Source organism: Oxyura jamaicensis, chromosome 10 (genome assembly GCF_011077185.1).
Source record: "Oxyura jamaicensis isolate SHBP4307 breed ruddy duck chromosome 10, BPBGC_Ojam_1.0, whole genome shotgun sequence".
In the NCBI taxonomy this organism is placed as follows: Eukaryota; Metazoa; Chordata; class Aves; order Anseriformes; family Anatidae; genus Oxyura; species Oxyura jamaicensis.
The window spans coordinates 8,735,935-8,758,794 of NC_048902.1; the positions used below are offsets into that span (position 1 = coordinate 8,735,935).

The 22,860-nt window shown below is 45.2% G+C and overlaps 1 long non-coding RNA gene across 2 annotated transcripts; it reads left to right on the forward strand.

Annotated features, from left to right (window-relative positions):
* Window positions 1-463: 463 nt before the first annotated feature.
* LOC118172396 lies at window positions 464-21,572 on the forward strand. Of its 2 annotated transcripts, none has more exons than XR_004753679.1 (3): window positions 464-3,638; window positions 16,610-16,758; window positions 18,005-21,572. It is a non-coding gene; the product is annotated as an uncharacterized LOC118172396 (long non-coding RNA). The 2 variants fall into 2 exon arrangements; XR_004753680.1 differs by having other exon boundaries at window positions 464-3,178; window positions 3,341-3,638; window positions 16,610-21,572.
* The last annotated feature ends 1,288 nt before the right edge of the window (window positions 21,573-22,860 follow it).

The following is a 22,860-nucleotide window of genomic DNA, read 5'->3' on the forward strand; positions in this document are numbered from 1 at the left end:
TACTGATGTACAACAGCCCATTATATGACTTATTTAATGTAACGTCACTGAGGTTGAAAAGCTCTGCTAGTAAGGGATTAGCTGACTCCATATGCCCAGAAAGGAAACCACCATGGTGCTACCAGCATAGAGCACCTGACTGCTGCTGTGTTGTGTTTTGTTTGTTTTGTTTTTTAATCATGGGGCTCTGTTGCCTTACTCTGACAACTTGTAGCTCTGTCAGCTTCCCTTTGTCTGTGGGATGGGAGTGGGCTCTACAGCACCAGAAAGTGGGAGCAGTTGCTCTATAGTCTGGCTTGTCTCCTTCTTGTCTTAATAGATCCACTAATCGCAAGACAGGGAACAGGTTGCCCAGGGAGGTGATGGAGTCACCATCCCTGGGGGAGCGGGGTTAAGGTTGGATGTGGTGCTTAGGGACATGGTTTAGTGGGTAATACTGGGGGTAGGGGGACGGTTGGACCAGATGATCTCGGAGGTCTTTTCCAACCTCATAGATTCTATGATTCTATGATTTTCTTAGTCTAATGAAAGAGTGATTCTGTCTTACTGGAGCATCTCTTGGCTCTCCAGAGCTTTGTTGGATGGCAGTTGTAATTGATCTACCAGGTCTGAGCCAGCCATAATCTTAGTTTTTGTTGTTGTTGTTCTACTTTTATGTTATTTATTTTATTAGACAAGCCATCCCTTCAGCTAAGGAGATGTTTTTGTGCCAGCAGAAGGCAGCATCAGATCTCAAAGCAGCACCAACCTTGTTGGTACCAGTTTCTGATCAGTCTCCTGCTGCCTATCTCTCAGCCACTTGATTTACTCTCCTCCCAGCAAATCTACCATAAATTCTGTCTGATCGCTTCCAGAGGTTCTCTGTTGTCACCTTCCTGTTTTAGTTTGGCAGTGATACTCACACCTGGGTTTTTGTAGTCTCCTGGTTCAAATTAGGCCTTATAGCTTGAGGTGCACAGTACAGGGAAAGAGCAGTAGGTTGGTTATCCTCCATGGCCTTCTTCCAGCTAGCTACTGGACAGTCTGCACAGTGCTCAGACACTGAATGTAAGACAAGTGTCAGGCATTGGCAGTATTGTAGCCCTTCTTGATACGTGGTTTTAAGCATCGCATGGAGTAAAAATACATATAGTAAAAGGGTTTCTGGTAAAGGCAAGAAATTTCCCACTTAAACTCATTGTTTCCACAAAAACAAACAAACAAACAAACAAACAAAACTAATAAAATAAAATAGGGTGCTCAAAATAGCTCTCTGGGTTCCTTAGTGGGAATGGCCTAGCAGATCCTTTAACCCACAAAGACAGCAGTGATCCTGAGTCCGCTTTTGTCCTTTGAGTGTTACCAGTTCTGAGGCTTGTTGGACAGCATTTAGGAAGCGGTGCTTTGAAGTGTGCTTGGAATTGGCTGCTTCTGCTTTTTCAGTGAGTCCTCCTGAGGGTGGAAGATTAGAGCCAGGCCATCCTTTCATATCTGCAGCATCGGTTTCTTTTTTTATCAAGTGCATTTTATTGCAAGGTGAATTCTTTCCCAGCTTTTTGTACTTCGCCAGATTCCCTTGACCTTGAGCCAGTCGGTGATGAATCGTATGAGTCCCCATTGAAAACACTGCGGAAGCCAGAGGAATGCCAGCCTCACTGTGTAGTACATAAAGTCAAAATATTTTAAGCCCAAGACTGATGGGCATGATTCTTCTATTTCAGTCTGCACCTTCAGATTAAAAAGCTGTTAAAAGCTTCAATTTGTCTTGATGCATCTGCTGCTTCATGACCGATGAATGACATGTCCAGGACTGGAGGGTATGGGTAGGAGGATGATATTTTCTGATAAATATATCTGATGGTACTTTATGTTCAAGTAAACAATAAAAATAAAATAAAAAAAACAAAAGCCTGTTATAGAAAATGATTCATCTGTTAGAGAGACTGCTGGAACAGCATCTAGTACTCCTCTGACTGAGGGACTAATGTCTAAAAAGTCCATAGACCACTAACACATGCAAAGTTAGTTTTTGTTTCTGCCTCTTAATTGCGTTTCCCTCTGCTGCGCTAAGACTGTGTTAGATTGCAACTGCAAAATATCATCTTGTAATATGTTATGTATTAGACCTCTTATTAATTCTGTAATTCTTTTGTACAGCTTTGTAGCTATATGACTAAATATGCAGAGCGTTTATATGAAAAACTATAAAGTTACAGGTTATTGGTATTTTGCAGTGTTAAGGGTTCAATGAGTCAAGTTCTGTGCTGAGGGGAATCAATGATTTCATATAAATTTATTGCTGTTAGAATGAGGATTTCCAGAGTAAACTGGGAGGCTATAAACTTGCTCAAAGACATAGCTGGTAGAGCAAGTCTGTAAACCCTTTGAAATGATACAAATTCATAAATATTAGGCTTCTTCCTGTCAGACTACTGTGATCTGTCGGGGCACCAGTGTTGGGAGGAGGAGAGGTGCAAAGGCTACAAAAGGCAAATATTATTTCTGGAAATGGCTGGTGGGATTTGGATCTGCTTTTAGCAAGCATGAAATTTTGGGACTGAGGCCAAGTGCTATTTCCAGAGTTTGAGGATGACCCATGACTTGGATTAAGGGCTTGAATTTGATTTAGCTTAAATCTGAGGCTGAACTTAGTTGGCATCTTCTGGTTGGGATTCTAGGAAATCAAACCCTCACTGAAGCTTTGTTGACTGAAGTAAAATTCTGTTTTCACATACTGGTAGGAAATCAAATGCTTTTGAGCCATCTTCCAACAAGAAAAAAAAAAAAAAAAAAGAACCCAAACTGGTGACATTTAGATCTGACCTCAGTACCCTCATTTCTACTGCATTTTGGAACAGGGGAGGGGGCAAGGAGAAGAGAAAGAGAGCTCTGGCAAATAGAAATTCAATTGGTTTAATATACAGACTATTTTGCTGCAGTCTAACTGGAGCCTCTTATTAAGAATCTGATGGTATTTCTAAACAGGGAGAGCTACTCCCTTGGTGGGGGCAATCTCCAATCATACACTAACATTGCTTTTGACATATTTATGACTCCAATAAAATCTCCCATCTGGTATATTTTAAAATAAAATTGAAAATTTATCACTTTCCTTTAGCTGGTTTGTCGTTCTCCCTGAGAGAAGATAGCCAGGCTGAGATTATTGCATCGGCAGTCTGTCAGCTGAAGTTAGGCTGAGGTGTGATTTAAATTTCAATACTTTCCACATTACAGCTGTCTGGGGTGGGGAAATTACAAGGAGGAAAGGAAAGAATCTGTTATTTGTATACATTAGTCTCCCCTGATTTGTTTCTTTTTTTTTTTTTTTTTTTCGTTTTTCTTTTTTTTTTCTTTTTCCTAGCTGGGGCACCTGGGGAAAGACAATACACCCCCCCCCCCCCCCCATTTTTCTGGATCTCCACAACCTTGGCTTGGTCAGAGATGCTTGCAAGAGGATGAAGCAGAACCCGAGTGTCCTCTCTCCTGTTGCTCTACTGTTAGGCCAGGTTGTGACAGCAGGAAGAGATCCTTCTCCATATGAGGTACACTGCAAGTTTATGGCATTTATACAGCTTACAGAGCTGGTCTTAAAGAGACTGATCTCTGGGAGAGCAGAGCTAAGGCGTGTCATTTCCCTGACGAAGGACCAAGGGAGAGAGGTGGGTGGCATTTTGTGTATGTAAGCAAGTCCAGTCATCTCGGCAAAGCAGTAGATGTTTCTGGAGGCAGGAGTAAACATGCTCTGGATATGCTTGCATGTTTCTAAGCCTTTATGATGAGTTTAGGCCAGGCTCTTTAAATGGCATGTGACAGGTAAATGAATCACCTGCCACAGGATTTCTCTGAGGGTCTGTAGCTGAAATAGGTCAGGGAATTGAAGCAGCCGAAGCTGAGTCCAGGCCAGAAATCTGGCCCCTAATGCATCACTGGGACTTCACATGCAGCCTGTATTGGATGGAACCTGTGGAACAGAGATGCCACATGAATAAGGTGCTTCCTGGCAAAATTATTTGCAAATCTTACTGAAGTGGAAGACTGTCTCTTCGCCTTTTGCAGCCCAGGGATGCCATGTATTCTGCTGCATTGTTTTGACTGATAATAGAGTCATGCCCACCTGGCTGGTGGCATTGCCCACATCTGATTAGGTGCATTTGTTCCTGTTGCATCAGCTGAGTGTTATCCAAGATCTTATCCTCCTTCATTCCCTCCAATTGCTTCATGGCTTACAGTGTGACTGGAGCTGCAGTGAACTTGTGACCAGTGTCCTTCACTGCAGTCACAGCAGTAAGGCTGGAGGGCAGTGGTGATCGCAGCCTTCACGTGGGCATCGTAGTAACTTACCCCTGCTGTAAGCTCTGAGCCCAGGTCCCCCCAGATGGCTCTGGGGGAAGAAATGATGAACCTTCTTCAAACAGTCTCTTGGCTGGTGCAGTGGTGGGACAGTTGGGACACAGCAGCCTGTGTAGTTGTAGGTCTGTAGCTGGCTCTGGGGAATTAAACCCAGCAATGCTTGTGCTCACTCTGGGAGAGAATTAAATGCTATTAGTGGTTTATGAACTGTAGGTGTTGAACCTATGTGGGGCCCGCTGGGACCTCAAACCCACTGTTCTGTGTACTGTGGTGTGCCCTACAGGGAAAATGCAAAGCAGTGCATTAGGGTTATTAAATGAAACCTACACTTAAGACACATGAATTTTTTGCAGAGCACATATAACCTTTTTGTGCACGAGCTGTGGATTTGTGCAGCGTGGTTTGGTTTTCTGAAGTGTGCACTTTGAGCTCACGTGCAATGGGCTTTTGTTCTTGTGTGTATTTCTGTAGGTGAACATATGCTTAAGGGTCTGCCTGGGTGCATTGAGTATGCAGTTAATGTATGGAGAATTCTTTTGTAAGCACTGTATTTACAGCACTGGGCTTTCTCTAGCGTACACGTTGTGTGCATAAAACACATAAGTGTCACGTCATTTGACTGTTCTATTTTCCTGTTTTCTGGACTGAACAATTGAGGGTGTTTTTGGAGTGCATCACATGTGTTATTTCCTTTCACAGCAATTGTACGTTTGCTAATGTCAAATTTATTCTGAATTGTAAACTGGCGCAGTTCTTGATTGGCTAGACCAAGATCTTTGTTGCACAGAAGGAAGGGATGTTTTATTTGCATGCTCAGTGTATGTGTATTCCAAAAGCACACACGCTTTTGTTGTCTGCAGAAATAACAGGTGCTTTGCACTGAAAATAACCTGCGTTGTAAATGTTTGTGAAGTTGTTATAGCATTTATGCTCAGAGCCCACAGCAAAAGTGTTTTATCTCTAAAATCAGCGTGCTCTGTGTTATGTTTGTGCAGTGTAAGCACATATTTTCCTGCATTTGCTGGCAGAGTTACAGAAGCGTTGAGTCTTCATATTGTTAAAATAACAGAAGAGTTGTCCACATATTTTCTAATTTTTTAAAATATCCTCCAGCTTCTGTGGTTTAAATTTCTAAGTGTCTGTCCAGGAGATATATGTCAACACATCAGGAAGGATATTTAGGCAGTTATGTCAGTGGAATGGAACAAGGTTGTGAGTTAATGCTTTTCTGATGCAGTAGAAAAGGGAAAATGGTGAAAAAGAGCCACAAATAAAATATAAAATGAACAAGATCAACCAAGGTAAAGTTGAGGTTTGTTCTTAAATTGCAGGCGTCTACAACAAAAGAATTCAGATGACTATATTCCTATTTTATGCCATCCTGTGATCACGGCGTCCTGTCCCAGATCTCACACCCTCTAGGGTCAGTCCCCAGGAATCAGGAAGGATGACGTAGTGCTTCCAGCCTTGTTCCTTCCTCTTTGGCTGTCCTGCCTGGTAGTCAGGTGCCTTGAAAAGGAGTTAAGGCCTTCATTATCCTACCATTTCTTTTCAATGACATTTTAAAGAGCTGACACAGAGTAGGCATGATTGAAGCACCTGCTGCTTTTCTCTGTAATTACCCAGTTTCCTTGTTGGGGCTGAAATTATTGCCCTGCAAGAGTGCAATGTCCCTGTTATCACGTAAGAGCCAAACACAAACCTGTCTGGCTGCAGCTGGCACCATTCCACGTAAAGACAAAAATGCTTTTCCTTGGCTGCTGGGCTGTGCTGCAGAGTACCCAAGCCCAGATTAAAGTTGTAAAGCTGGAGGGGAGGTGATGTGTGGCTTGAGATGCTTCTCAAACTGTAATTAGTCCTCAAACAGCCTTTGATGTGGATTAGCTGACTGGAGGCCTTGCCTGTAGCCAGGGGTAGGAGTAGGAGAACACAGCCAGGATCTAAAAGGGGCAAATCTGAGAAAAATGAACGGGTTCAAGTCACAGTAATCAAGCAATAGTTGAGGAAAAGTCCTGGTTGTTGGACACATTCTGCAGCATTTGCTTCTTAGAAGCTATCCAAAGAGGGTCTGCAGACATTGCCAAGGGAACTGCGTCTGGAGGTATGGGAAAACATGAAAGCTAGGAATAGTTAACATTTCTTGGCCTTTTTTGCAAAAGGCAGGAGCGTGCCAGGGATTGTGTGAGACCCCAGAGGGAGCTGACGGGGATTCTTGTAGTATTTATTGCCCAGCTGCTAGTTTGACTTCAAATCCTTAAGAGTCAACAAATAACAAGGCCTGGAGCTTGAGTACTGTCCCCTGAGCCAAGTTCCCCGTCTCCACCTGGACTCTAAATTGAGCTCCAAGACAGGTGCAGGAGTTTTAGCCAGTGCAGAGTGAGAGAAGGAAGGAAAGAGCAGGAGGATTAGGCTGAAGGATCACTGCAGTAAATGACTTCCATGCTCAGAGAGCTCGAAAGCCCTTTGTAATAAAGGAGGAGGCAAAACCAGATTCTGTGTAGCCTCTGAGCCGTGTGGATAAACCTTGTCGCAGTCCACTGGGTTTTCGTGGAGCTCAGCTCTCACCCAGCTGCCTGCCCCTCACTTCCCACTCCCCGTAGCAACACGGGCTGCTTTTCCCCTGCCTCCTCTCCCTCCAGCTCCTTGTGACAGGCGTAGAAACCCTGGGATCCCTGATGCTGGAATGGCATTTGAGCCTAGCTGGAATTGTTTATAAGCACAGAGCTTTGATGCTGTCTCCAAAGCCTCTGGAGAGCTGAGCAGGGCTATTTTTCATGTGATGCTTTTGGAGAATGCTATGGGAAAAGGTCAAGGGACATAGTGGGAATGGGTAGGTCACATACTCATTGGTTTAGGGCACCGCGACAACATTGCTTCTGTAAGATCTCAGAGCCTGCTTTGTAAAAATAAGCACCTCTCACTGAGCTGCCTGGGAAAGAAGAGGGGCATGTCTCCTGCAAGCGGATGTTCACAGCCTTCCTCTGGGTTTGTTCTCTTGCCTTGGCAATTGCTGCGTCGAAGTGTCCCTGTGAACCAGACAGATCCCTCAGACAGTGCGCAGCATTTTAAAGAGATTCCTTGCTTACCACTTTGACCTTTGTAATACAAAGAGAAATTCTGTAAGAGCAGGGGCTGCCTTCTGCCCCTGGCACCCGCTGTGGCTGTCCTTCAGTGGGTCTGGGCACAGCACTGCAGGGTTCATTGGTTCATCCCTGTGTCCTCCATGCTGGATCTATGGGCAAAAGAGCTCCAGGATGAAGAGCAAGAGCTTTTAGACACCACCCCCCCGCCCCCATTTTTTTGTTTTTACGTGCTGTCTTTGCTCGTTTAAATCTGCGATGAGGAGCAGTCTAGGAAAGATTGTCCTCCCTTTCTTCCTCCCTGATGCACACTGTCACCCTGCAGATAACAGGCCGGGTGCGGGCAGTGTGTGAAGGAGCAGGAAGCAGAGGGGTGAGGTGCAAGGCATTTACATTGGAGGCAGAAGCTGAATGTGCATTTCCTTACTCTGTTGCCATCAATCACTCAAATTTCCTGTACACTATGGAATAGAGGAGTAGAGTTTGCTCATTCCCCATTTCCCCCAGGAATGGAAGCACTCATTTGTTTCACTGTCTAGAAGTGCTGATCACTCACAACATTTGTTTTTTCCCGACGCGTGCCGTTCAGAAGCTGACCTTTTCAGCTTCTTCCTTCTTGGCCTTCGGAAATATCTTCAGACCTCTGCCAGACCTGGAGAATCACACTGGTGCTCTGTCTCTGTTAAGGGACGGGAAGATGCTGCTGCAGTACAGACAAGCCCACAGCCTCAAGAACAGGTGCTTTATTGCAGAGCACTGGCAAATACCCTGTGTTCTCCACAAAGCTCATTGTTTTAACTTGTTCCTGTGATCTTGCACCCATACAGCATAGTGAGGGCCAAGTTCTGCTTGTCATCGGAAACCTTTGAGCAACTGTTCTATGGGACTAATAAATCTGTTGAGAGAGACTTACTGCAGAGAATTCCGTGGAAGAGGTAGACCAGCCTGTGTTTGCTTACCTCTGCTGGAAGGCATGGGGACAGTAGTAGAAACAGAGCATGGGACTGGGAAAAAATGAGAGGGAGAAAAAAAGGAGAAACAGAAATGGAAGAAGAGTAGGACAAACAGGAAACTGAATTAAAAGATGTCTGACTCTTTTCATAGCAAATAGCATAAATGAAATAAGCATGCAAGACAGCCCTGCCTACTGAAGAGGCAGAATACAAGAAATGACCCCTGTGTGTGTGTTTATGATAATGTGTGGCGTACATCTGGGGGTTTTAGATGGTGTCTGGTCTCTGATTAAGAATAAATGCCTTCCTATTATTTAAAAATCTCTAATTAGCCATATTCTAGTTCCACAGAGGAGTTGACAATTCCTTTGTGGATGTGCTCAGGCAACGGCCACTTCTGGAGGTCGGGCAAAGCAAAGGGACAGAGTGCTATAAAGCTTTTGTGTGACTTTGGCATCTCTTGGCATCCCTGGGAAGCTTGGTTGCAGCATGGTATCTCTGCAGCTTCCCTGACGTGGCTGGGAGAGGCGTATTGGTAGGTTCAGTTCAATTGCTGTGACAAAGAAGCTGATGAGGCTGTGTCTCCTTGGAACACAGTTATGGCCTGGAAATTTTTACTGGTTGTGGGGGGCTGAAAACCCATTCCCTTGGGTTGTGAGCTCAGCAGCTTTTGAGCTCAGACATTGTGGGTCTGGGCAGAACCCACAGGGGAGTCCTGTCAGGGAAAACCCAAGGGCTGGAAGGAAACGTTGCTGATGACTCAATAGGCAGAGCTCTTCCCTCTGTTGATGTTGGAGCTGGGCCACACAGACACGTCCCTCCATAATTACCTACTGGTTGCTTGAAGTTCATGCTTTTTAACCACTGGCATTCTCGTTTGTAGTCCACTCACCCAGACGTGTGATGCTGGAATCCATACACGAGCCCGGGTATTGCATCGATGCTTGCAGGCGCTAAGAAAGGACGTGTTTGCCTCCGGGAAGAGGTGCGTTTGGCCCGTGCGTGCACGTGTTGCTGAGCTTGTACAGATGCTGTGACAATGCAGGAGGTGATGTCGGGTGGCAGTGGTGTGGTGTTCGGGGGGGTGTGGGGCGGTTAGGTAGCGTGGGTGGGGGAAGGGATGGACTGGGATGACAAACCATCATGACAGAGGGAGAAAAATCTCTGCTGCGTCCCACATTAAGCAACAGAGACCCTTAGTGGTCACCCGGCGTAAAACACGGTGCCGAGTTCAGTGCTGTGTGACTGATGGCTTTTTTTTTTTTTTTTTTTTTTGCATTTGCTCATTTCAGACATGAATTAATGTAATAACTTGAACTTCAGAAACAAAAGAAAGTTCAATTTCAATTGTTTTAACTGCTGTGAATAATTTCACTTCTGTTTTTTTTTAGTTTCTTAATGTTCTGTTTTGAAACGAGGACGTGTTTTGTGAAACTGGCACATTTTCGATCCTTATTGACCACCATATGATGTTGCTGTATTTCAAACAGCATCGCAATAACTGTTCTAAGAAGTTATCACTTCAGATGTTTTGGGGAATTTACTTCACCTGGTTTTGTGCTTCCATCCAGGCACACTGACTACCTTACCTCTTCTCCCCAGCTCCTAACCAGCCTCGTGTCGGAATGAAACTGAATTTGGTGAATTAGCTGGGTGGATTTGCAACACCCTCACCCACCCTGCTAGCAAATGCACAGATAATCTGGCAAATATTGCTGTTCCTAGAGGAGTTATTTCGATGTGATTAGCCTCTTTGCTGCGAGTGGCAGGGGGGTCAGCCCACCCACACACTGCCTTCCTATCCCAAGGCATGTGGGCCTCTGATGGCTCTCAGCCTCTCTGGAATGACTTAGGAAATAATCAGCATCAGGAAAATCATCCCCGCTCCAAGGCTTTTTATGGGGTTTGCTCACTGTCAGCTCAGTGGTCAGGGACTGCTGCCTTTCAGGTGACCTGTTGTCGCTTGATGAATGAATGACAGGCTGGCAGTCAGGCAGGATGGGCTGCACATCTTTGAGGGGTGGCTCGTTTGGGGTAAACCACATGGGGATGTGGAAAACAAGGATAATGGTCTGACTTACCCTTGCAAAGAGCTTAGGGAGCTTGGCTGAAAATTGTTTTGAAAGGGCTATACTCTGTTACAGAGACACTGCCTTTGCCTGTTCCCCCCCACCCCCCAAGCTTCAGCACAGGCAGACTTTCAGGACTCCCTGAGGACTCTGCCAGCAGGATTTCTTATTTCCCTTATTTTACTCTCTTCCAGTGATGTTCAGCCACAATGTATTTTACAAAACGATTATGGCCATGATTAGGGTGCTGCGTTATCACCACTCAGTGAACAGCCATTCCCTGGATTCCACTGGAATCCACTTCCATTCCTTGAAGTGCCAGGCCAAAATTAAAAAAAAAAAAAAAGCTGAGATTTCTTCTCAGCCCAAATTCCCTTCAGCATTTGTGTTATTAGCATTTATTATTATCTATCAATGCTCTAAGTAGCAGATATTTCTGAGGTCATGATTTGTTACTTCATCAAGAGAAGCTGCAAATGAGGCTGCACGCAAACAGGTGAACGGGTGGGCTTAGAGCCTCCTGATCCTGAACAACCCCTCTGTACCTGGAGAAAAGGTTCTGAGAGATCAGGCCTTGAGTTTGGTGTCTTGATTATCACTGTGAGACCTCTTCACAGAGCTTTCAACTCTTGGTCAACTGTCAGTGGAGTCCACCTGAGTAAATCATCCTCCACTGAGCAGTCTTCTCTGCTCTTGCCCCAGGAGCCTCCACTGGGAATCTGCCTTACGCTCAAGCCCAGCCTCAGCATGACAGCTCTGGTTTATGTACTGGTTTGCAGACAGTCTGCATGTGTAGCAGATCATGTATGTAAAACAAGTGGTGATTGTTTCTTTAAGGCCCCCCTCCTCTCTCTTCCCTTCTCTACTACTTCTCTCTTGATAATCCTGCTGATGCAGAATTTTTCTCTTGCTCAATTTCATTGCACCTGCTCATTTAAACCAGGCTGCATGGAGCTTGCTCAAACTGAGCTTCTATCTGACAGCAGAAGCAGCACCCAAAAGCACATTCATACGTAGAGAAGAGTCATTACTATGAAGAGTGAAGCCTGGCTTAGGCAGCTTAGATACCTGGCTTAGGTGACCCATAGCAGCTAGCCACTAAGTGAGGATGTGCCTTCAGTTAAAGGTCAAATCAACTGTCATGGGAAACTGCAGGGATATATCAGAGAGGCGGTAGTAAAACAGGAGGCTTTCCTATCATCCTATCTGATCTAGATATTCAGCCTGCCTTTGCGTCTTCATTATTGCTTTCTGTGCTCAGTGTGAACCTGCCTGTCCACCTACATATGCTAAAGGCATGGCACTCAGCTTGTCTTTTGTGATACTGAACCCGACTTGAAATTGGAATCCCCACATTGTGCTGTACCTGCGCTGTCAGGACAGGCTTGTACTCTCAAGCACCTAACATGTAAGCTGATTTGCCTTCATTCCTACTTTACCCTGAGTTAACTAACTTGGCTTAGCCAGCCTGCACTAAGAACACATCTGTCCTGTTTTCTTCACCTTTCTGTGTGAACAGAAGGACTCGGAGATGGATAAGAAGGCCTCTGTGGCCGAGTTTCAGGAGGCTGGACATGTGGGGAGTGGTTGGAGGAAGCTGTGGGAAGCTGCCAAATGGACTGAGAAGCCTGAGGACATTGGGGCAGCAAAGGGTGGTGAAGATATCCCGGAGTTTGATACAAGAGAACAGATTTTAGGAGAGTGGTGGTGACCAGAGGCTGTGATTTAACCGCAGCATTGGCTTAAGCATTATTGCACTTAAGCAAGCAGGGCTATGAGGCCTGGGCTGGGCCAGCGCAGTGGTTCAAGGAAAAGCTGAAGTGTTCCCCAGGCCTTGTCAGCTGACAAAATAACTGTGGTAAGGTTCAGAGTTTTATTGCAGGGAAAGCAGGGCTCCTTGGAGTCAGGGTGGGGTTAATCAATGTACATTCACTGTTAATTTATGCATGTAAGGGGGTTCTGGAGTACAGTTGCCATGCTGGTTTTGATAATGCTAACAGTATCCACCCTGCCAGCTGCTGCAGTGTCGTGGTAGTCTGTGTTGCTGCATGCAGAATTATGGTGTTTTTGTGGGAATATTATGTTCCCTGAATAGAGCCCCACAGAGCAATTTGCTTCATCCTTACAAACCCATCCAAATAACTGGCAGTGCCTTACAAATACAAAACAATTGAGCAAATAAATGTATTATACTGTACATCTGTGACAAAACAATGCTTTCATGTGCAAAGAGAAATGTGTTTGTTTAACTTATGGTCTCCCATTTGGAAATAAATGCATCCATTTAAATCAAAATGGGACGTTCTTCACTATTACAGTATTTTGCATGCCAGCTGTAGGAAATACACTGCTTGAAGAGCAGACTCAAAACTTGGAGTGGTATTACTGGAAGCATGCTTGTGCTGGCTTATCCTAGACACTGCCTCTCTTTTTGCAGGGGGTCCTCTACATTTGAGTAGGAATTTCCTGGCTTTGCGTGACTGGGACAGTTTCTACAAAAGAACTGGGAGTGTGCTTCTCCCTTGTGTGGTAGTCTTGTGTCTTCTGTGCACACTGGAAAGCCCATCTTTCAGCTGATTTGTATTTAAAAGAGTGCTGAGGGACTTTGAGAACTTTGCATTACAATGACCATAAGGCAGACTGACTTTCTGCAAGAGTTGTGGCAGTCCAAACATTTTTGATTGTTTCCAATTTTTGTGTTAAAGAAACGTTAGTTTCATTTATATGCTGCAGTGAAAGTGCTAGATGGGGAGAAAAAACAATAAAATACAGGTTGAATGTTCCAATATTTATTTTTTAAAATGTGCCATATTAAAAGTGCCTTATAAATGGTTGAGTTCATGTAATGAAAGTCTGCTGCATTTCAGTTTACACATAAGCTTAACATCATCAAGCCAAGTTTGTTCTGGGTGTTAACATTTGCATTTTTGAAAGCAGCAGCCTAATCCAGAGCAAAACCAGATGAGAATGCACTTTAATACAGCACATTACCAGCTATGTGCTGGTAGGTGTGAGCATTCTCAAAAAGGCACTGAAATTTGATTTGGGTAGTTTTCCAAGTCTTTGAACTTAATGGAACAAAACTGAAGATCGCTGCTACCAGCAGTAGGAGTTGTAAACTGGAATTCCACAGCGACATGATTTCTGGAAGGGAAAATAGCTGAGAAATAATCAATACCCCTGATTTTTTCTAAACTGAATTTTGAATATTAATATTAAGACCATTTCCTAGGCTCATGATTCTTCCTTAATTGAAATAATTATTCTGATTACAGGTGAGAAGGATAGAGTTGCGAGTTTTAGCCCTCTGCCCATGTTGGCTGACCTGCACTGTCCCATAGTGGTAATTTCAGGTGTACCATCAGGTCACTGCAAGCTATGTGATTGTATTGGCCCTTAGTAGCTGAGGGGCCACAAGTGATGAGAATCACAGCTCAGCAAGCCTAGCATTAGTAAATGTTCTGTAGTTCAGATTGGAAACATCACAGTCTTCATCCACCCCATTTGGAATGCAGGTATCTTATTGTTATATCCATCCATCCGTCCAGGGAAAGTGGTATGTTACAGCCAGCAGGAAACGTACTGTGTTTCTGAAAGCCAGCACCTCTGTGTTGATTGATAGCCTAGGAGGGCTGTGCAGCAAAGGTGGTTTGGCCTAGCTCTGTTTCTCCTCTGGATTGATTAATCAAATACTTCAAATAATTGCTGCGGTTGTGATTAATGTTGACTGCATAGCTAATTACCCAGAAGATTAAAATAACTTTTTGTTTTTAAAAAACTGTAAATGAGTGTATTTACTCTGCTCACCCCTCTAACCTTATTGCTTGTAAATGAATAGAAATATTGATCTCAGGTGCTACCCATCTTGCATCTGTTTAATTAGGGCTTTAATTGTAACCCTGCTCACTCCTTCTGACCACACATGCTTTCTGCTATCTTTTTGTAGATATCTTGAGGGCTGTGAGGGATCACTAGGATGCAACTGACCTCCAGGACTTACACCATTTCCCTGTGCTGGCCCCATTACTAACTGCTCTACCTAAGCTGCTACTGGCTCCTTGCAGCAGTGCCTTCTTGACCACATCTCTTGGTAGCAGACTCCACCACCCAGTGGCTGTTGCTGTTAAAACAATTTTCTGTTTCCTCAGCGAGGTGTTTCCTTCTCTTTGCTTCAAGCCACATCTTGGTCTTCCACCTCATCAGTCTGAGAACATTTGTTCCTGTTTGTACACGTGTACAAACTACATTTTAATTATGTGCCTGGTGGTAGGAACATGTTTCTTGACCATGGCAGAGCATGTCAGAAGGCTAGATATTTGCCAATAGAGATGTCTGCAGTATTTACCACCATGGGACAAAGACCTGGATATCCTGCAGAATGGCTGGGTTGGCTAGGGGTTGTGTGCCCCATCCCTTTTCCACTCGCAAATCAGGGCTTCACAAACAAGTTCCTAACAAAATGTGGGCCTCCTTGTCAAACTGACAAAAAGTGTGTCAATTTTAGGAACAGTATATAGGGTGTGCCACTTACTGAAGGGACAGCAACCCAGGAAGCTCCTCTGCTCTTCCATTTGTGGAGATATTAATAAAAGAAGCTTTAAGATCAGCCTCTGTTTAAGCTCGTGTCAGCTCTCTTCAGTCAGTGCCCTGTGCTTCCATTTCCTTGCAGCATGGTTTCCAGAAAAAGATTGGGTGTCCTGGCATATTCTGAAAGCATTGTTTTAGACAGTACCAAGCCCAGGTCTTTCTCCAGTGCTAAGATTCCCTCCAGTGCATGCCATCTGGATGCTGTGGTGGAGTTGTCTCCCCCTCACTGGAAGACATTCACATCTCTTCCACAGCTCTGCTAGAAATTGCTGCCATTTTGTGTTTGCTTCACTACAGCTCGACGTAGCAGAGATGGCCACTGTGCTGCCTCTGTCAGGAAGACTTTATGTAGCATTCTGGTCTGGCTCTTACATTTTGCCTTTTTATTTTTTTCCTCAAGTCCAGAGCGTATGCACTGTTCATATTAAGCTGTAGAGACCACGTTTGTCCTGGGGAGCTCTCAGGTGGCTCATGGAGAGCTGAAATGGTGGCTATCTCATTTCCTTCTCTTCCCTTCTCCCAGGTTTCCTGAAACTCCAACGTTGCTCTTTGTGAAGAGAAAACATGACAATTTGGCCAGCTATCTGTGCATCGTGGGACTTGTCTCAACTCTTTTTCTCTTACGCAAGTTGATGGGCTTGAGCAGGCTGGACAGTGACTGTCAGAAATAGTCTTTCAGAAATGCAGTACCAGCCCTCAAATCCTAAACCATCTGTCATGGTCAAATTAATGTAACCTTCTCCCTGCTGTCAGTGAGAGCTGGGGAAGTACAATAGCAGCCAGGGCTTGGTCCAGTAGGACTGGTCTGTTCACGTGGTTTTCTCATATACTTGGGTCTGTTCCACTGGCTGCCTCGTGGCAGGCTCAGTTCTCAGCTCAGAGCAGAAATGGTTCATGTTTGTGTTGAGATAGCTGAATTCTCCCGTTGTTTTTTTTCAGCAGTTATGGCAACCTCAGGGCTATATGGCCTTGGTACAGGCATGGCTGCTGCTAGCGTAGCCTACAGAGATCCAACACAGGAAGCACGCCTGCTGCTGGGCTTGGTGGCTTGTAAGTGACTGCAAGTCATGTGCTGAGTGCCAGGCTGGTGCTGGCTAAGCTTGAGATGCCGACGAACACGACTGGTACCAGTGCAAGGCCTGACGCTGGAAAGGGAAATGGTGGTGCTCCGTGCTCTGACGACACCGTTCTGATGCAGTCAGTGCCAGATGCTATCATGGGAAACTGGCTGCAGCTCAGCTGCTTGAAAGCTGATAGGTTTTCTTGTAGCTTCTGAATATGGTTGTGTTTTCTGGCAGCTGGTGAAAATGGCTTTGAAAAATAATAGCAGCTTTAAGTCAAATTGATGTCAACATTCACTGCAGGCTCTTTGAAGCTAATCAGTTTAAGTTCCTACTTGGCAAATGAAATTCCCATCTTGCTGGCCTCCCTCTCTTTAGCCCAATTCTCATAACTGCTACTTGTTTTTCACTGTCTCTTTCTAATGTGTCTAGTCAAAGAGAAGTTTTGTTGCTGAGATGTTGGTTCTGGTATGTTTTTGAAGGTACCCACACTGTCTGTGTGAACTTGGGCTTCTCTTTTTTCCTTACAGGATCTCTCTAGTTAGGAGCAGAGGAGAAAAAAGGCAAAAGCTGGTGAAGCTTTAGCACCTGCCTCAAGCATAGTTCAGCTGATGAGAAACACCAGTCAGTGCTCTCAGCAAGGGACCTGATTCCAACCATCACGCTTGGACTGAGACAGGTGGGTAGCAAGGATCCGTGGGGGAGCCATTACAGGCTATTCCAGGTGAGCAGAAAAAGGAAAGAAGTAAAGCAGCTTCTGAATAGAGAGAATCAGGAGAGCAAGAGGTAGATGGGCTGATGAAATAATGCTGTCTTTAACTGAATAAATAACAGCACCACAGGAGGCATTCAGGGCAACAATTTTGGGGAGTTAAAATGGAGGTTAAAGATTACATTTAGGATTAGCAATATCAGGACCCCTAAGGCATGCTCAGCGAATGCTAAAGGCATAGATAAAATCAGGTGTGTCTGGAGTAATGCCTGCTAATTAGATATGTACGATGTAGGTACGTATGATGCTCTTTATTTTTTCTGTTAACAGCACCTATATATACGATATGGTATCTCTCTATGTAAGGTACACTTAATACATATTATTAGCAGATTTGATGGTATAATATATGCAGGCTAACCTGGTTTTATGGAAGTAAGTGTTAGAAGTTGCTGAGCCATGAGAAAGGCTTCCTCTGGCACCTCTGTACAGCAGCTCTTTACTTCAGCTCCTGTATGGCAGCAGCTTACGCGCCAGGTTCTCCGTTGCACCGAGTGATTAGCTGTGAATGCACCCTTTGCCAAGACGGTAGGTTTGATTGGAGCCCTCCTGCCTTCCCCTGAACATTCACAGATAGTGCTGGCTGTGTTAGCACGCAATACAGATGCTGGTGAATGAATAAAGGGGAAAAGGAAGAGAGAGCAAGCTTGTCTTTGTCATCCTTTTTGAAAAGCAGAGGAAGGCATTAGCAACCTCCAGAGGGAGTTCCTCTTCTCAGCTGATCTCTAGGCATGGAACTGATGCCTCTGGGAATCTCTTGACATATGAGCCTATTTTCCTTGGTTCTGTCGTGATCCTCCGGAGAACATTTGTTTCCTGTTTGGTTTGAAAAGATCAGGCTTACTGTGTGCTAATTTTATATGAGGACATCAAACAGCACAGAACTAGTGCAGTGCACCAGAACAAGCTCAGTTCCAGCTCTGCCAGGAGCATGTACAGCACCTCGAATCCCAAAGGGCTCTGTGATGTGGGGCTCAAGAGATGAACCTCCCAGTCGGGTTTGAGACTGACCAGCTGTGACTACAGAGTCACACGTGAGCTACGGTGACCAAACAACGCCATCATTCCTTCCCATTTCTGCAGCTGCATCAGTCTGTTATGTGAAGGTTGACTGAGTTGTTTTGTAAATCTCAGCAATAAAATGTGTCCACAGTCTCCTAAATAACAGAAGAAAGAGAAGAAGGCATGTAATGATGGTGCTGGTGGAAGAAATGAAGAGTAGTGGAGTCTGAAAGAGATGTGGGCAGGTGAGCAATGGGCCTTGTGAGGCAGAACAAAATGCATTATTTTTTATGGAAATGCAAAAAAAGGATTGTGGATCTTCTGGACAGAGGATGAGTAGAGAAAATGCTAATTATATTTCATAAAGTTGATGGGAGCGAAGTTGGCTTTGTTCCACTGCTCAGGCAAATGAATGTGGCAGCTGGAAAGGACTAGCTGGCAAGGGATGGGAGGAACCTCACGTGGGGATTGTGCTTCTCACCTGCCAGTTTGTGTTCCCATTTGTGCCACAGAAGTCTGTTGTGTTGCTGTGAAGCTCTGGGTTCCACGCAGAGGAAAGATGTTTCAGAAATTTCAGTGAGATGCTAAAGCCAGGCTTCTTGCTGGCCCTCTGGCTTGAGTCTCAAACCTCTCCTAAATTGCAGTGGCCAAAGCTATGCTTAGCTTCACGTTCATGAATGAGTTTCAGGGAGGGACCTCTGGTTCTGATGTTGCTACCAGGGAGCAGATGTCCTGAGACATTTACAGACATAGGTCCTCTCTTCTCCTTTCTTCTAGGTTGGGTGCCTAAAGCTGAGTTGGCAAAAATGATGATCTGGCTAGGATGTATGGCAGTGGGGTCAGGATATTCCTGTCGTGCTCAGCACTCCTTACAAAAACGGTCCCTGTCTCCTATTCCAGAGGCTGCTAGAGAATGTGGCACAGATAAAATAAAGCAGTCAGTGTCCATGGGGAAAGCATTCCCAAGAAAAGCATTTGCTGAGAAAGAGTTTACTGTGCTTTGAGCAGAGTCAAAAGTAATTAAACGTCCTAGTGAGGCACTAGGAGTGGGCACACTTTACAAAAGAGGGTAATGTCCTGGGCAGGAACGCTGTTTTTGGGGTGCAGATGGCCACGTAGAGGGGTGGCCTGGCCTACCTGGAACACTGACTGCCCCATTGTGAACTGGAACGTGCTGAGACGTGCTGCAGCAATGCCCTGTGACTTGCACAGCTTGATTTAATTCCTCTTGGATTTGCAGAGAGGAAAGCAAATAGGTTGAGTGTGGGATCCCCAAGGCACTGAGTTATTTAGACGATCAGCAAAGAATGAGTAAAGGAGTCGTGGCTCACAAAAGCTCAAGACTGTCAGAAAAATATTAGACATCATCTGGAAAGAGGATGGTATTGGCAGGATAGAGCTGCCCCAGCCTTGGGACGTGCCCCCAGTTTGAACAGTTTGCATGGCTAAAGGAAGGTCAGAGCCATGGAAGGGGATGGGGTGGAGGGGAGGAGATTTCATGTCAATGGCCGGGGACAGGTGCAGAAATGCAGAGCTCGGCTGTGGCTGTGGGGTTTGAGCTGAGAAGTACCAAGAGCTTTGACAGAGGGGCTGAAGGTAGAGGTTTAGAGCCTTAGAAGGAACATGGCTGGAGTGAGCCTGCAATTCTGGGCGTCAGATCCAGGATAAAATAGAGCTCTTAGCTAGGATCCTGTTCAGTTTCAGGAGCTAATGGGTGACTGTGAGAATGCGAGTGAGTACAAATAAAGATTTGAAAGAAAAATCTAACCCCAATGTGCTTTTGTGCTACAGTTTTTCTCTGATCAGATGCTTGTTTACAAGGAAGGGGGCATGCCTTTCTCTTGTCTTTGCGAGAGCCCTGGCAATGTGGAGTTGGAAAGTGAGATTTTGAAGTGTGAATTCCATGTAATAGAAAAGCAGAGATTCCCCAGGGGCCGGTACAGCACTTCCCCAAGGCATCATTTGAGGTTGGTGGTTGACTAAGTGGGTGATGTGGAGAGATTCAGGTGATGGTAATGGTCTGTGATGGTGTTTAATAGAAAACAGTGGTGGGGCTGTTATTTCTAGGGGATTTAACTCCCCCGGGTGCATGACCTCGCATAGCATAAGCTTTCCTAGCATGAAGTTACGCTATGTGTTGTGGAGGTGCCGAGGACTTCTGAATCATTGCCTAACTCCTCTGGCATCGCTGCCTGTGAGCCAGATGGTGCCGGTGCGGGGTAGGACCACTTGTACCTGGTAAGAAATAGGTAACAAATGACAAATCCCAAGGTGTGCCTGTGTACTTGTGCCAAGCTCTTTTTTCCTGAGACGTCCCCGTGCCAGGATGGGTTGGACAGTCTTTCAGGCCACGTATTCTGCTTCTGGCTCAGACACGCTTTCCCAGTTCATGCCTGTGCAGTGCAGATACGGGGCATTCAGCATGACCTTCATCTGGCATTTCAAGGGACAGCCTGAACAGTGCCAGAGCCTTCAGCAGAGAAGTGCTGTGTGTCCTGGTACAGAAACAGGAGCATTTGCTTTTCATGGAAGGCTGTGGCTGGATCTTGAGATGAGAGGAATGCATCTGCTTCCCCTGCAGTCCACCAACATTAAGCATTTAGTGTGTAACAGCCACTGCCCAGGGCCTGATTTCTATGCAGGGTCTGTAGGGAAGGAAGTGAGAACAAAAAGAGAAGGTTTTAGGATTTGCTTTCTCCATGGCAGTGCGTGTTGATCCTTTGTGCGTGTGCTTGCGGAGCGCAGGAATGGGGGGAGGATGCCACCGCTTCATTCAGCGCTGCCTGCGACTAATGGACCTTGACAACTGCAGCACAACATGGAAACTATTAAAAAGGGAGGACTGATTAAAGCCCAAACCATCCCAGCATCCCCCTGGGCTCTTAACCCCGTGTTGGAGCTGAGCAGCCTAGCAATGCCTCCTCCCTGGCTGCACAATTAACATCTCTTGTCACTAATTGATTCCTGTGGTGCTCGCAGGACAATTAGAATTTAAATTGCCTTTTACAAAGGTCATGAAAACATGATAAAAGACGAATCTATTAGGAAGGATCACTCAGGAGTCTCTCTCCTTTTCCACAACACTGGCTGCTGGTTATCACAGGGACACGAGTGAGGGGAACTGGGAGGGTGGCTCAGGCCTTTGGCTCATTTCTTGCTGATTGTAGTTCATGGCAGAGCCTCAGCTCATTGTCACTTGTGCACATTCTTGCACTGAAAGTGTTACTTTATTTTTTGCTGTTTCTTTTAGGAGTTTTTGTATATGCTATCCCTTATCCGCCTTTTTTGATATACTTTGAGATAGCTGTTTTTCTACTTGACTCCTGAATTCACTGCAGAGGGGAAGGAACCCGTTTGTGATGGAAGGTGAAGGGTTTGGCTTTGCAGAGCAAAGGTGTCCTAGTGTCAGCCTGTCTTTACTTCCAGAGAGCTCGTGTCATCACATCTGAGCTGGGATCAAATCCTCCATTCAGGTGTCTGTGGCATCATGGCTTGTCAAACCGAGTTTTGAGTTTTGCCATCAAAGCAGAATTATGACAGTTTGTAGTTAGGTGGGGAGCTGGTATTTTGCTTGCAAATGGGAATATCCAGAGTCCTTACAGTCACTCCCCTCCATCACCCTCAAGCCTCAACAGTGGAAAGAGATTTAAAGCCTCACATGTCATGTTTAAGGCAATGGTTTGTAATTGCAGTAAATCAGGCTGAAATGGATCTTGGAAGAAGATATGAACATAGAAGGAGATCTGAACAGAATAGTCTAGGTTGGAAGAGACCTCCAAGATCACCGAGTCCAACCTCTGACCTAACATTAACAAGTCCTCCACTAAACCAAATCCCTAAGCTCTACAACTAAACATCTTTTAAAGACCTCCAGGGATGGTGACTCAACCACTTCCCTGGGCAGCCCATTCCAGTGACTAACAACCCGTTCAGTAAAGAAGTTCTTCCTAATATCCAACCTAAGCCTCCCCTGGCGCAACTTCAGCCCATTCCCCCTCGTCCTGTCACCAGGCACGTGGGAGAACAGACCAAGCCCCACCTCGCTACAGCCTCCTTTAAGGTACCTGTAGAGTGCGAGACTGGGCTCTCAGGTCTGGATGCAGCAAAAAGTCTTGTGATTTGGTGGTTTCTCTTCTGATTTTTATATCCCAAGTGTGTGGGTTGACAGGGAAGACAAAGTTTGAGACACGTTACTGTGATCCTGAACCAGCCTCATGTAGCTACAGCAATATTTCACGCTGAGAGAAAAAAGCCAGGCAGAATATCCAATTGCCCATCCCATCCTTTCCCAGTGGCATTCCCCTAATAAAAGAGGCTGGCTGGCTATTTAAGAAACTCATGTCCTTTCCAAGTTCTGCCTTTGACTTCTTGCTATTCTGGTTATTGAAATTGATTTTGCACTCCAGGCACGGGATTTTCCATTGCCAAGTTTAATGTCTGAGATAATAGAAATTATGTTTCCACTCGTACATAAATCTCAGGGCTGTTTGTGCTCAGATGACTGGATAGTAAGTACAGGTGAAATTGCTCCTGTGATTGTTTCAGTAAAAATGTAATATTGTTGTACGGTTTTATAAACTGTGTTTAACTGGTTTACACATTTCCAGCAGTGACTATGTAGGGTTTTTTTCGTTGTTGTTTTGTTTCTGTCATTAGAATAAATATAAAGCTCTAAGCAAGGCATCTAATTTCTCTTCTCAACAGTGTGGTAAATCAGCTGGTTTTGGATGTAGGCCAAAGAGTGAGCAGCACGACCACCCAGAGGTTGTGCATTACCCCTCTGCTGTGTTTGCGCTGCAGGTTTGCACTCAGAGAGGCCAGCCAGTGCACAAGAACATCAAGGATCTCTTTGCTTTTGTAACCTTCCTCACTGGGGCAAGCACCAGGCTTTGAACTGCCTGGGGCACAGTCTTGTCTCCACCAAGTCTTTCTATTGCTAGTCAGTGCACACAGGACCCGGCTTTGAAAAGATTGGGAAGGAATAAGCAAAGGTGAATCTCTTGAGCT